General features: G+C 39.5%; 1 non-coding gene across 1 annotated transcript; it reads right to left on the bottom strand.

The window, feature by feature from the left end:
* Positions 1 to 10,318: 10,318 nt before the first annotated feature.
* LOC120076973 lies at positions 10,319 to 10,422 on the bottom strand. The gene has a single exon (XR_005481716.1). It is a non-coding gene; the product is annotated as a small nucleolar RNA R71 (small nucleolar RNA).
* Positions 10,423 to 15,154: the final 4,732 nt, after the last annotated feature.

Genomic DNA, 15,154 nt, shown 5'->3' with positions numbered 1-15,154 from the left:
AGGACTATTTGATAGAACATGGAATCGTGTCCCAACTCTCAGCGCCGGGTACACCTCAGTAGAATGGTGTAGTAGAGAGGAGAAATAGAACCTTGTTGGACATGGTTCGTTCGATGATGAGTTACGCTTCCTTACCAGACTCATTTTGGGGTTTTGCAGTGGAAACTGCGGTATACATACTCAACTGTGTTCCCTCCAAGAGTGTTGCGAGAACACCTCTGGAGTTGTGGAACGGGCGTAAAGCTAGTTTACATCACTTTCACATTTGGGGTTGCCCTGTACATGTTCTTGAGGCAAATCTCAAGAAGTTGGCACCACGGTCGAGGTTATGCCTCTTTGTAGGCTATCCAAAGGTACATGAGGGGGTTATTTTTATGATCCATCGAAAAATAGAGTGTTTGTTTCCACGAATGCTACTTTCCTAGAGAAGGATCATATTAGGGAGCACAATCCACGTAGTAAAGTTGTGTTGCGTGAACTTTCCAATGAAACTACTGAAACTTCAACAAGAGTTGTTGAAGAGCCTGCTACATCAGCAACAGTTGTTGATGGTAATCCATTTAGAAGGTTGGTTCCACTTCAAGAGTTAAGAGAATCTCGATGTAGTAGGAGAGTTGCGAACCCGCTCATTCGCTATCTGAGTTTCATGGAAATCCTAGCTATGGTAGCAGATGGCGAAGTTGAGGATTCTTTGTTTTATCGGAAGACAATGGAGGATGTAGACGGGGATGAATGGGTCAAGACCATGGATCTTAAGATGGAGTTGATGTACTTCAACTCAGTATGGGATCTTGTATATCAACCTGATAAGGTAAGACCTATAGGTTGTAAATGGATCTACAAGTGCAAATGGGGTGTCGATGGGAAGGTGTAAACCTTCAAGGCTCGACTTGTGGTAAAGGGTTATACCCAGGTAGAGGGTGTCAATTATGAGGAGACTTTCTCGCCTGTTGCCATGTTAAAGTCGATCCGCATCCTTCTGTCCTTGTAGCTATTATAATTATGAGATCTGACAAATGGACGTCAAGATGACCTTTCTGAATGGAAATCTTAAGGAGACCATTTACATGGTGTAACCCGAGGGATTCATAGCCCAAAGTCAAGAGCAAAAGGTTTGCAAGCTGAATCGGTCCATTTATGGGCTAAAACAGGCGTCTAGATCTTGGAACATACGGTTTGATACTGTGATCAAGTCGTATGGCTTTGACTAGAACATTGATGAACCTTGTGTCTACAAGAATATCATCAACGCTTTAGTAGTGTTATATGTAGACGATATACTACTCATTGAGAATGATGTAGGTCTACTGACTGAAGTTAAGAATTGGCTAACAACCCAATTCCAAATGAAAGATTTGGGAGAGGCTCAGTTTGTTCTGGGTATACAGATCTTTTGGGATCATAAGAACAAAGTCCTAGCACTGTCTCAGTCATCGTACATTGACAAGATATTGCTCAAGTACTCAATGCAAGACTCAAAGAGAGGCCTACTACCATTTAGGCATGGAGTCACTTTGTCTAAGGACATTTGTCCTCAGACGCCTCAAGAGGTTGAGGAGATGCAACGGGTCTCATATGCGTCTGCCATTGGCAATTTGATATATACGATGCTTTGTACTCAACCAGACATTTGCTACGCTATGGGCATAGTCAGTAGGTATTAGTCTAACCCAGACCAGGGTCACTGGACCGTAGTGAAGAACAACCTCAACTATCTTTAGAGAATGAGGGACTACATGCTCGTGCATGGATCTAGGGATTTGATCCTTACTGGATATACTGATTCTGACTTTCAAACTGATAGGGACTTTCGCAAGTTCATGTCAGGGTCAGTCTTTACTTTTAATAGAGAAGCTGTAGTGTGGCGAAGTACTAAGCAGGGGTACATCGTTGACTCCACTATGGAGGTGGAGTACGTAGGGACTTACGAAGCTGCTAAGTAGGCCGTCTGGCTCAGGAAGTTCTTAACAGAACCAAAAGAAGTTCCAGATATGTCTAGGCCCATTACCCTCTATTGTGATAATAGTGGGGCAGTGGCGAACTCCAAGGAGTCTATGAGTCACGGGGGCGACAAACACATAGAGCGGAAGTATCACCTGATCCTTGAGATAGTGCATCGAGGGGACGTGATTGTTACGAAGATCCTTCGAAGCATAGTGTTGCTGACCCATTTACGAAGGCTCTCATGGCTAAAGTGTTTGAGGGTCACCTTCAGAGCATGGGTCTACAAGATCGCCCGCGGCTAGACTAGGGCAAGTGGGAGAGGCTTTTATGCCTTAGTTTATTGTTTTGTACTAATTTTTGTACACCCCACTTCGCTTTAGGACAAGTGGGAGATTGTTGGGGTTGATGTCCTAAAGTCTCGTGTCCTGTAGTTTGTAAACAGTTTATACGAACACTTGTGATGTATAATATATGATATTTTACTTCACTTCTTGATTTTTCTCAGTTGAATGTTTTATTTGCTTTACCATAAACCAATAAACTTAAAATCCCTGGTTATTTGAATCTAACTTAAGCATGTATGTGGTGACATATAAGTGGATCATGTCTTAAGCGATAACCAAAATGGTCTGTAATATATGGATATTGGAGTGAAACCTTATCCTGGCAACGCCACGGATGCGGCCCACTTTGTGGAATGATCACAAGTGTTGTGACTTGTCACAGATGGTCTAATCTTGATCATTCGTGTAGGGGACATGCGAGCGGGGGTGTCCTATACAAAGAGTTTGTATAAGACCTGACCACGAAGTGTCAACGTCTCATTATATTACACCATTCATGACAGAGACTTCACTTCACTAGGATGACCATAAGTAACAAGACCTCAATCCTAAGTGAGTTGGAAACTCCTGCCATTGAAGGCGGTCTTTTGATTTGCATGGTTGCGAGTGGCCAGGTCACCGACTCAAACCTACCACTTTGGGATTCATCTGATTCGGGAGCTGGGAACTCAGCTACATAAGATGGAATTCACTCCTTCCCCAAAGCAGGGATAAGTAGATAGATAGCTCCCTTAAGAGTTGATTTTAGGGCTTGAACGAAGTGGCACCATACACTTTCTCTTGGCCTAAGAGGTTCACACATAGTTGGACTATGTTGTATTGTTCATTAGAAGGATTAGTTGTACTTAAGGAGTGAGATGTAACTACAGGGGCAAAACGGTAAATTGACCCAGCTGTACTCACGAGCATCTGTAAAGGATCATCATACTCATGATTGGTTATATCCAATGGACACAGAAATATATTTGTTGTAAGAAGAGTTCAGCTGTTGGTCTTTAGTGGAATGCTTGGCAGTTAACGGATGGTGGATCTCGTGGCTAATTATATATGATATAATTGACTAAATATATGAGATATATTATTTTGGAGGAAATTGGATATAAACATGATTTATATCAAGTAGAGGAGAAAATACTATAGTAGATACATGATATCAAACTATAGGTTAAGGATATAATATGATTATATTCATTATTTATATAATTAGGCGGTTAGGAGATAATTGACAGAGAATTTCTCCAGAATCGTGCGAAAGTGGGAAGATTGAACTCAGTTCTTGTAATTAAAGAATAAAATGAAAATTGGTTTCATTTCATAAGATATGCAGAAAAATCGCTCACGGTATGAATCCATGCAGAAAAAACAATCGTTTATTTTTTTCTAAACAATTGCTTAGCGCGCCGAGCAGACCTAAACAATCGCTTACTCTTTGCTAGACGATCGCTTAGCAAAACCTACATGATCGTGTACCTTTCTCTAAACAAAAAACACCTGTCTATATGATAGTCTTCTACTATCTCCCACTTGCTTGTTCGTTCAACACAATCGTCTTTTCCTCCTCCCTCTACCAATTCCATCAAAATCCACCATTTGGATTCTCACTCTGAGAATACCGCAGGCTTCGAATGGTGGTGTCGTCTCCGGTTGCTGTTGGTTCGTGCGCTGTCGATTGTGTAGACGACCGTGGTACTATTAGGCGCCTTTTTGCTAGGCGATAAGGAGCGTAGAGGAGTTCGCTTCTGTTAGACTGAGTTTGTTTGAAGATTGTCTTCAACTGGTATGTTTCTCATAGTCTTTTTTTTTTTTTTTTTTTTTATTTTTTTGTTAAAGCATGCCTATAATTAGTGTTACAATACATATCTATTTGTTAGAATGTATGTGTGGTAATNTTTTTTTTTTTTTTTTTATTTTTTTGTTAAAGCATGCCTATAATTAGTGTTACAATACATATCTATTTGTTAGAATGTATGTGTGGTAATTCTTTTACAATGAAATCAGAAAGATCTGCTTCCACTCATGGATGCTCTTATTCAAAAGTTCTTTGAATATATACACAACTGGTGGCAGATTTTCAACTCCCTAAGCCTGTCAGAACCTCAATTGCTACCTGGTGCAAAATTTAAGAAAAGAATGAGCTAAAAAACCCAATGAACGTTGAAAATTCTTGAGAAAATAATATTACATAAAATTCTCACATTATTTTACAAACTTAAAATGTAGTATCATGAGAAGTTTCAAAACTTTAGATAATTAAGACATATATAATTTTCATAAAAGTGACTCTTGAAAACATAATCATAAGTTGGCAAGATTCATCACCAAATCTGTACTAGTGGAGCGTGAACTCAACATACACAATAGAGCAATCTCTATCATACTATGCATCAAGAAATCTTCCGACACATAGCAAAGAAAATCTCTGTCATACTATGTACTAAGTAATTTCCAATACACAGCAGAGCAATCGATGTCATACGATACACACTGAGTACCCTCAAGGTGCATAGCAAAGCAAATCTCTATCATGCTATGCATCGAGAAATCTCCCGATGCATAGTAGAGCAAATATCTGTCATACTATATACTAAGTAATTTCCAAGTACACAACAGAGCAATTTCTATCATACTATACACATTGAGTACTCTCAAGGTGTATAGTAGAGAAAACCTATATTATACATGCACGTAGAGCGGCCCCTAAAGGGCAAGGCACCCCGACACACGACTCAAAGTGATAAGGCAACCTAAACCCTCAACCTAAAGACCCAAGCTATTATGTGGCAAGAACCTTTAAATCTAAGAAATTTACACCTCCATATACATTTTAGTTCAACCCGAGAAAAGGCTAGAATTAGATTACCCCTTGATCGAAGATTTAAAAGCAAGATTGGAAAATCTGGTCCTTGATTGAGTCACTCCACAATCAACTTGATCAAGGTTAGATTGAATGACTCACATGCATTCTATCATAACGATTGCAAAATTCTAAGGGAAAAGTCTCAAATATGAGATCTCAAATTTCATTAATCAAAATCTTAACCTGATTACAAATAGATGGGCAGAAGGCTTTATATAGTTTTGTAGTGATTCTAAACCTATTTAACGTAAAGTAGAAAAAGTCAAAATAAAACATTAAAAGAGTTTTCCATCTTCCAACCACCATCTCTAATGTAACATCATTAATGACAACCTCCATCTTTGACTAGTCACTGAAATAAAATTATAGCTGAATTTGCAATAAAATGTTTGTGAACTTAATACAAAAATTCATCAAAATATTTACTCATGGAAACTTAATGTCTACTCCATGTTCTAGTTCAACTAAGCAAACATTGACCTTCAATACTCCAAATGGTCCTTCATCTATTAGATTAGCATGTTCCACATGAAATAGAGGATGAACCGACCCTTTCCAATCTTGTACATGAAGAATAAATGATTGTTGAATCTTTGCTGTCTTGGATCTTATAATTGGTCCAATTGGAATGTGCGAAAACCTTTATTCTTATCACAAAGCCTATGTGTACGTCGAAGTGAGTCCCAAATACCTCTCTATATCCTACATATACTACAGAAATACATTCACGTAAGTGTATAGGGAAAATCACTATGATCACTATCGGTACATAATCTAGTGGTTGAAAACCACTTCCATCAAGAAAATTCTTCAATTTCAAATGCTTAGAAAACCGTACTCGATTCCAAAGACTTCATATAGCCTTGCAAAGAACATGTTTTCTCCAAAACATTTCATGGTCTCTATATAATATTTTTACTGAAAACAAACCATTTCCAAACTTTATAACAAATCATAAAACAATATAAACAAAAAAATTCATGGTCTCTATATAATATTTTTACTGAAAACAAACCTCCAAACTTTATAACAAATCATAAAAACAATATAAACAAACTTTCTCACCAAAGTATCACATTTCAAAATTCTCATATAGTCCTAATACTTGAATGTTTGCCAAATAGCCGAAACCGAGATTCTTTTTCTTTAGAAATTTACTTTTTGTAAACATCAATAATAAGAAATAAGACATGATGCCTAAAATGGCTAAAAGCTTATACTTTTCGACAATTAATTGTTTTAAATCAAGATATCATAAACATAAATTCCTTCGAAATCTCAAGGTAAACTCACTGCTCGGAAAGCTAAGATGGAGGAGGAGAGGAAAATGAAGTGGAAAATGAAGAATTAATTCTGTCTCTCGAACTGCTGAAGGTCATGCCTTTTATAGGCCTTCAACGTCGAACCGTAGGGAGCGAAAGAAGCTCTTCGCCTCAAAACGTGCGCGGATAGAATGGAACGGGCGTTGAATGTGGACGGATCGGGCGGAAGAACGACGAACAGTTTCCTCCTTTTTTGGTTAAAAAAATAAAATAATATTTTTATTAAAATTAATCATCAAACACAACCACATTGGTCTATCTCCCCACTCCCTCCAAAACATGGGTACCCTTTGGGGTCCAAACCCAAAACTCAAGATTGGAGTAAGGAGACTTCCAACACTAAATTTTCCAATGTGAGATTCTCCAACCAAAAAGTTTGATTCCCCTTATTTTGAAAGTTAAATTTTCACCCAACACTAACATCCATCATGCAATTAATTTCACTAACTCCCTAATTTTACTATCCATCTTCTTCCTTTCTCTATCTACAAGGTTTTACCCATTTCCTTCTTTTCCCTTTTTCTTCTTCCATACCAATAACTAGTCCAATCTTTACAGAATATTTTCTTATCTCCATCTCATTTCAACCAAAGACATAAAACCAACCTTTTTTTAGAGGAAAAAAAGAACAAAGTCTATAAACTCAATGATTCTTCCACTCTTAATGCTTTATGCAAATATACCACCAGCAACCCATGAAATGTTAGAACCAAAAGGATTAAGAAAGCCCACGTTACAAAAGTGTCCAAAACTTTATTGATTTTCTTGATCATTCAACTTTTAGGAAAAACATAATTTACCCAGTTCGACATCTTGTCCACGTCTTCTCCACTCGACTTTTGGAACTGACCATGGCTTTTCCAAATGTCCAATATGACACCAAACATGACAATATAAGAATTCTAAAGGCTTATAATCTAATTCAAACGGTTATATGCAACTCAAAAGGAAATTAAAGATAAAAAATTCACTAAATATTACCAAAAAAGTTTCGATCCGAAGGAAATTGAATTCTCACGGAAGCGTGTGATCACTTTATAATTTTGATAAACGATTTTGTGAGAAACTAAAATCAGTGAACTCATGGAAATATTCAAAAGATAAACATATAAAAGGACCTAAGCATGCTTCTAATGAAGAAGAAGAGAAGAAATCAACTCACTTGTTAGATTCTTCTCCTTCTTCACGTTTTCCCCTCCAAAGGTCACGAACAATCTCGAACTTCTCAACGAACAAGAATACCACTGTTTGGTTTTAGGTCCTAAAACTCATAGATAGTAAATGTAAGTGCTTGATCGTCATCAATAAAGAGTTATTGATGTTATTTCAATAAATGTTATTGATTTTGTTATATTTTATTTTGTCTTAATAATCCTAGATCCAATAAACTAACATCCAAGGCTGTCTTATGAGTCTTGAACAGTATGTGGAGACATACATGGATCAATGTTCAAGATACAACATAAAGGGTCCATAGTATAGGCATAAGGTTGGGTACCTGATAACTTGTAGAAATACAAGTTATTTTTGCTCTTAAGTTAGAATAACTAAGGTTTTTAATGATAAATTGTCCTCATTTTTAGCAGATAGAATAACTAAGGTTTTTAATGATAAACTGTCCTCATTTTTAGTAGAAACGCATGGTTTATTCAAACATCAACAAATTCATGCAAAAGAAGCTTTATTACTAAATATCGCGGCACTAATGCACTGTATTGCAAGATTTCAACGCAAGAATTAACACTAACGCATTAGATAAGTGCCGCAGGAAAAACTCTAACGCATGGGCCATGCGTTGGAGGGAGTTCAACACAGAGAAGATTCATTGCTCAAGGCTGATTATGTCACATCACCACTTGCAAGTATGGGCACTTGCAGCAGGCGGCGTCTGAAAAGCTTCCAAGCATCAGGCGGCGTCTGAAAAGCTTCCAAGAGTCAGGCGGCCAACCAGGGCATGGACTTTAATGCTGACCAGAGCATTGACATTAATGCTAGCCATTCACCAAGTGGACTTGACCAACGCCTATAAATAGATGAAGTCCCTCAAGAGTTAAAAGTTCAAAAATCATAAAGATCCTTACTCTCTGTAAATTGTAGTTATATTTTTTTTAATTCTGTAGAAGCTATACCGTGGTGTTGAGATGATCAAAAGGGTTGAGAACCACCACCACCGCCGGTCAGGGAGCGGAGGATGCCACTTTTGAGAAAGACACTCTGTCCACTTCCTATACAAGTGATTGTACACAACAAGATTGAGCCAAAGAACTACAAGAGATTGTATTCTTTGGCTTGACTCAGTTTCCTTCTTATTTATTGCTTTCATTCCATTCGATTGAATATTGCTTTTGTAAAGACTACTTGTTTCTTTATAAAATTCATATATTTGATCCCTCATACTTGTTATTGTTTATTTCTTGTTTATGTTGATTGTATTAATACTTAGTGCATAACTTCATTCTAATGCTCAAGCCAACTTGACAACTTGGTAAAAGCATTCTTAACTTAGATTGTTTGAAAGAATAACTAAGCCGCATCAAGTAGACACCTAGTACAGCTAGAGATAGACTTACTAGTGTTTCCTGCATTCTGTGTTAGATGCATGTATCCTAGAGATAGGCTTTGTATGTTATTCACATTGAGAAGTGTTGAATAAGGTCTAATGCATAAATAGACAGATAAGAAAATCATCCCATCTCATCCGCATCACATCTTAGTTGTGTACATTCATCTTAGACCGACGCGTCCTCTTACCTCAAATTCCATTTTTGCATGACCCATCATTCACCACTCAACTCTTTTGTATCTTCTTGTACAGGCACAACAAGTTAGTGTAAATAATACATCTCTCATATTCATTTAGGAAAACCCCTACAATAGATACAATGCAAGGTCTGCGTTTGGTTAATTGAATCCTTGAGATCGACCCTGGACTTACCAAGAACCTAAATTAGATTTATACTTGGGTCTAGTTTAGGAAAACTTGAACGTCATTATTAGGAGTTGTGTGCGTTCTGTGCATACAACTAACGCCCCAACGCGTTACAATTACTTAAATGCATCAAAGCATAAACACATCGCTTATAATTAGAACTTGTTTCTCCAATTTATTTTATACAATACACTCCTAGAGTATCTCACGATAGCAATGAACAAGTTTTTGGCACCGTTGCCAGGGATTTAGAAACAAGAACTAACCAGAAATTTCGTTTGTATTTGTTGTAGGAACACTTCAGTCAAGGGAGTATTACAAGCTACGCCTAAGCTTGTGAACGTTTATGAACATGGAGAATACTCCTGAATTCAGATACGACCCTGAGATTGAAAGGACCTTCCGGCATAGGAACCAATCCAACCGTCGTCGAAGGTTAATGCAACAATTTCTTAGACAACAGAACAGGCAGTAAGCAATGGTGGAAGAACAACCAAATTAGCAACTAGCTTATGCTGCATAGAATCCGATCCTGATGGCGAATAGTAGCACGCATCCCATAAGGGAATACGCGTACCCTGTACTATATGATTTCTCTCCAGGAATCATATACCCAACGCCGGATGGAACCAGGTTCGAAATGAAATCTGTTATGCTCTAAATGCTTTAGACTGTTGGACAATTTGGGGGTGGTCGTGGTGAAGATCCTCACGGCCATATGAAGCGTTTTTTGGAAACGTGTAATTCCTTTGTGATTCCTAGAATCACCCCAGAAGCAATCAGGCTGTCCTTGTTTCCCTATTCTTTGCGTGATGATGCAAAACAATGGGTGAGTTCACCGGAGCCTGGTAAAATCACCACCTGGGAAAAGTTGGTGGAAATATTTATGCAAAAATACTTCCCACCTACCACAAACCCGAGGAGGCGTCGAGAGATTATGAACTTTGAACCAGAAGATACTGAGACCTTAAGCGCCGCATGGGAGCGTTTTAAGGGCTTAGTAAAAAATTGCCCAAACCATGGACTACCATTGACTATCCAAATGGAGACGTTTTATGGAGGACTAAATAGAGCATCATAGATGGCAGCAGACGTAGCAGCAGCTGGTGGACTTATGGAAAAATCCTACACTGAGGCTAAAGAGATACTAGACCGCATTGCTAAACATAATATGGAATGGGTGGATGATACATATGATGAAATAAATGACAGGAGTAAGAAATCTCAGAATGTTAATTCTGTTGATGCCAACGTAATAGCCACACTTTCTGCTCAAGTGGCTATGATGACCAGCCTTCTACAGAACATAACATTGGGAAATGCATCAAATCAGCAGAAGGTGAATCAAGTAGAGGCGTTTAGGCAGCCCACGGTCAACTGTGTGGGCTGCGGAGATCCTCACTCCTATGCTGAATGTCCAGAAAACCCTCAGTCAGTATACTTCATAAAAAACAACCCATTCTCTAATACATATAACCTTGGATGGAGAAACCATCCAAATTTTTCTTAGACAGGAGGAAATCAGCAGAAGCACCACCTAGGGGCAAACCATCAGCAAAGGAATGGACTGCCGCCTGCATTTCAACAAACGCATCAGCAACATCAACAACCCTTCAATAGAGGAGGATAGGCATCAAGCTCAGGATCTTTGCTTGAGAACCTATTGAAGGAGTACATAGCCTAGAACGACGCATTACTGAAAAGCCAAACCTCATCATCAGAAACCTGGAGATCCAGGTAGGGCAGATAGCAAGCGAGTTGAAAAACAGGTAGCCTGGAGNCTGGAGATCCAGGTAGGGCAGATAGCAAGCGAGTTGAAAAACAGGTAGCCTGGAGTTCTACCTAGCAATACCGAAACATTTGGGAACAATAATGGGAAGGAGCAATGTCACGCGATAACATTGCGGAGTGGAAGAGCTCTTGAAGAAAGAAGAATGAATCCAAGAAACAACAGTCCTTTGAAAGAACGTATTACACGTTTAATGGATTAGGAAGAAAGAACACCTGAGACTACAAGCCAGTCAGAAACCAGTACGTTTAACGCGGGAAAGCCCGAGGTGCCGCTGAACGCACCATTCCCTAGGCGTCTGATGAAGAAGAATGATGAACATCAATTCAAGCGCTTTCGTGAGCTCCTAAAGCAGCTGCACATCAACATTCCACTTATAGAGGCTTTGGAGCAGATGGCAATATATGTAAAATTTCTGAACGACATTTTGACGAAGAAGAGAAAAGTCAGTGAGAAGGAGGTGATAGCACTAACGCAGGAATGTAACGCGTTAGTAAGCAACAACCTACCAAAGGAGCAGAAGGACCCTGGGAGCTTCACTGTTCCTTGTTCGATAGGAGGATTGGATGTGGGTCATGCATTGTGCGATCTAGGAGCCAACATTAATCTCATGCAAATTTAAATTTTTAAGAAATTGGGGATTGGCGAAGTACAACCTACTTCTGTTACCCTTCAGCTCGCTGACAGAACAATTAAGTATCTAGAAGGGAAGATTGAAGATGTTTTGGTGAAGGTTGACAATCTCATATTCCTAACAGACTTTATTATCTTGGACTATGAAGCAGATAGGGAGGTACCAATTATCCTCGGACTCCCCTTCTTAGCTACCGGGAAAGTTTTAATTGACGTGCATAAAGGTGAATTAACTATGCGTGTGGACAATGAAGAGGTGAAGTTTAATATGCTCAATGCATTAAAGTTCCCATACAGTGAAGATTGTCAACTAAACAACATTGAGTTACTTGAAGAAGAGACTCATGTATGTGAGGTCCTCGCGTTGGAGGAGAGCTTGAAGGAATCAGAGCTGCCAAGTCTGAGTGAGCGACAGACAAAACCAACGCGTCCATCACTTGAAGAACCACCAGAACTTGAGCTGAAACAGTTACCTGGACACTTAAATTATTCATTCCTTGGAACCAACAACACTTTACCTGTGAGCATTTTCGTAAATCTTACAGAGCCTAATGAAAAATCTCTCTTGCAGATGCTAAAAAAGCACAAGCGTGCAATAGGCTGGACGCTTGCAGATATCCATGGGATAAGTCCATCTTATTGCATGCACAAGATTAGGCTAGAAGGAGAGAAGTCGGGGTCAATTGAGCTTCAAAGAAAGCTGAACCCCATAATGAAAGAAGTGGTCAAGAAGGAGATTTTAAAATGGTTGGACACAGAAGTTATTTATCCGATATCCGACAGTAGCTGGGTAAGTACAGTCCAATACGTTCCCAAGAAAAGGGGAATGACCTTGATAGTCAACAGTAATAATTAACTCATACCCTCGAGAACTATCACGGGCTGGTGCATCTGTATGGATTACCGGAAGCTCAATGCAGCAACTAAGAAAGACCATTTCCCCCTTCCTTTCATCGATCAAATGCTTAACAGACTTGCAGGTAAAGAATTTTCTTGCTTTTTTGATGGTTATTCTGGTTACAACCAGATTCTGATAGACCCGGAAGATTAGGAGAAGACTACGTTTGCTTGTCCCTTTGGGCTGTGTAACGCACCAGGGACATTTCAACGATGTATGATGGCCATCTTCTCTAACTTTCTAGAAAAGACTGTTGAAGTCTTCATGGACAATTTTTCGGTCTTTGGAGATTCATTCTAGTCATGCCTAGATAATTTGGAGGTCGTCCTCGCTCAATGCGAGGAGACAAACTTGGTGTTGAATTGGGAGAAATTTCACTTCGTGGCGACTGAAGGAATTGTCTTGGGTCACAAAGTATCTAAGGCCGACTTGGAAAAGATGAAGCCAAAATAGATGTCATTGCAAAACTTCCACCACCAGCAAATGTTAAAACTTTCTGAAGTTTTCGAGGGCATGCTGGCTTCTATAGACGGTTTGTTAGAGGATTCTCTCAGGATTGCGCGACCTCTGAGCGCATTACTAGAGGCGAACTGACCCTATAACTTTAATGAAGGCTGCACTGACGCGTTTGAAACTTTAAAGTATGCATTGACGACAGCCCCAGTACTGATAGCACCGGACTGGACGCAGAGCTTTATTCTTATGTGCGATGCGAGTGAAGTGACAGTAGGAACAATGTTAGGGCAGAAGAAGGGTAACTTGATACATCCCATCTCCTACGCGTCTAAAACATTAAATGACTCTCAGGAACACTATACCACTACTGAAAAGGAAATGTTGGCTATAGTGTTTGGTATTGAAAAGTTTCGATCCTACTTAGTTGGTGCGTCAACCACCATATACACCCACCACTTAGCCATTAAATTCCTGATGGGCAAAAAGGACACAAAGCCAAGGTTGATTGGGTGGGTGCTGCTGCTACAAGAGTTTGATATCGATATCCAGGACAAAAAGGGAACAGAAAATTAGGTGGCTGACCACTTGTCCAGGCTAGAGAATCAAGAAATGCAAGCCCAAGAAAGTGAAATCAAGGACGCATTTCCTGATGAAAGCCTATTTAGAGTTGAAGGCAGCGAACCTTGATATGCGGACATAGTCAATTATTTAACCACCAAGCAATTCTCTGGGAACTTCAACTCTTAGCAGAAGAAACGGTTAATTCATGACAACAAGTTTTATTTTTGGGATGAACCGTTTCTATATAAACAAGGCTCTTACTCCATACTGCGTCGATGCGTTCCGGAGGAGGAGACACAATGCATCTTAGCTGAGTGTCATGACTCTCCCTACGGAGGGCATTTCGGTGGGCAAAGAACCGTAGCGAAGGTCCTTAGCGGATACTTTTGGCCCACCCTCTTTAAAGACACAAGGGAGTTTGTTCGAAAATGTGACCCCTGTCAACGCACCGGGAATATTTCTTCAAGGGATGCAATGCCCTTGAACAATATTCTTGAAGTTGAGTTGTTTGATGTTTGGGGCATAGATTTTATGGGACCTTTTCCCCTGTTCTATGGCTAACAGTACATCCTACTTGCAGTAGATTATGTATCTAAGTGGGTAGAAGCAGTGGCTTGTGCCAGGAATGATGCATCCACTGTATCTAAGTTTCTTACCAGGAATATCTTTACACGCTATGGAATGCCGAGAGCCCTGATAAGCGACGAAGGTACGAACTTTATGAATCGCATCATCTCCAAATTACTTGCAAAATATAATGTTAGGCACAAGATTGCCACTGCCTACCACCCATAAACAAACGGTCAAGCGGAAGTATCAAATCGAGAAATCAAGTCCATCTTGGAGAAAGTTGTCAATGCAACGCGGAAGGATTGGGCACAGAGGCTGGATGAGGTGCTCTGGGCCTACAGGACTACTTACAAAACTCCTATAGGTATGTCTCCATACTCTCTTGTATTTGGAAAAGCCTGTCATTTACTTGTAGAGTTGGAGCATAAGAAATTTTGGGCAGTTAAGAAGTTGAACATGAACTTGGATGTCGTGTGCATTCAATGCAAACTTCAGCTCAACGAGCTCGAGGAGTGGGGATTGAACGCGTACGAAAACAACAAGCTATACAAAGAAAAGACAAAGTGTTGGCATGGTCAACGCATCAGTAAGAAAGAACTTGTTGTTGGCCCAAAAGTTTTATTGTTCAATTCACGTATGCATTTGTTTCCAGGAAAGCTAAAATCCAGGTGGTCAGGACATTTTATCATTAAACCAATCTTCCCATATGAAACTGTGGAAATAACATGAGAAGATGGCACCATCGCATTCAAGGTAAACGACCAAAGAGTAAAGCCTTACTTTGAAGATGGACTGGAACGCCAGAAGTCATCTCTCGCACTACGCGAAGCCAGTTGAAGCCCGCGTCGAAG

The sequence above is a fragment of the Benincasa hispida genome, chromosome 4, assembly GCF_009727055.1.
Source record: "Benincasa hispida cultivar B227 chromosome 4, ASM972705v1, whole genome shotgun sequence".
Classification (NCBI taxonomy): Eukaryota; Viridiplantae; Streptophyta; class Magnoliopsida; order Cucurbitales; family Cucurbitaceae; genus Benincasa; species Benincasa hispida.
Note: the sequence above shows the minus strand (reverse complement) of the source record. Positions and strands in the feature narration are given on the sequence as shown.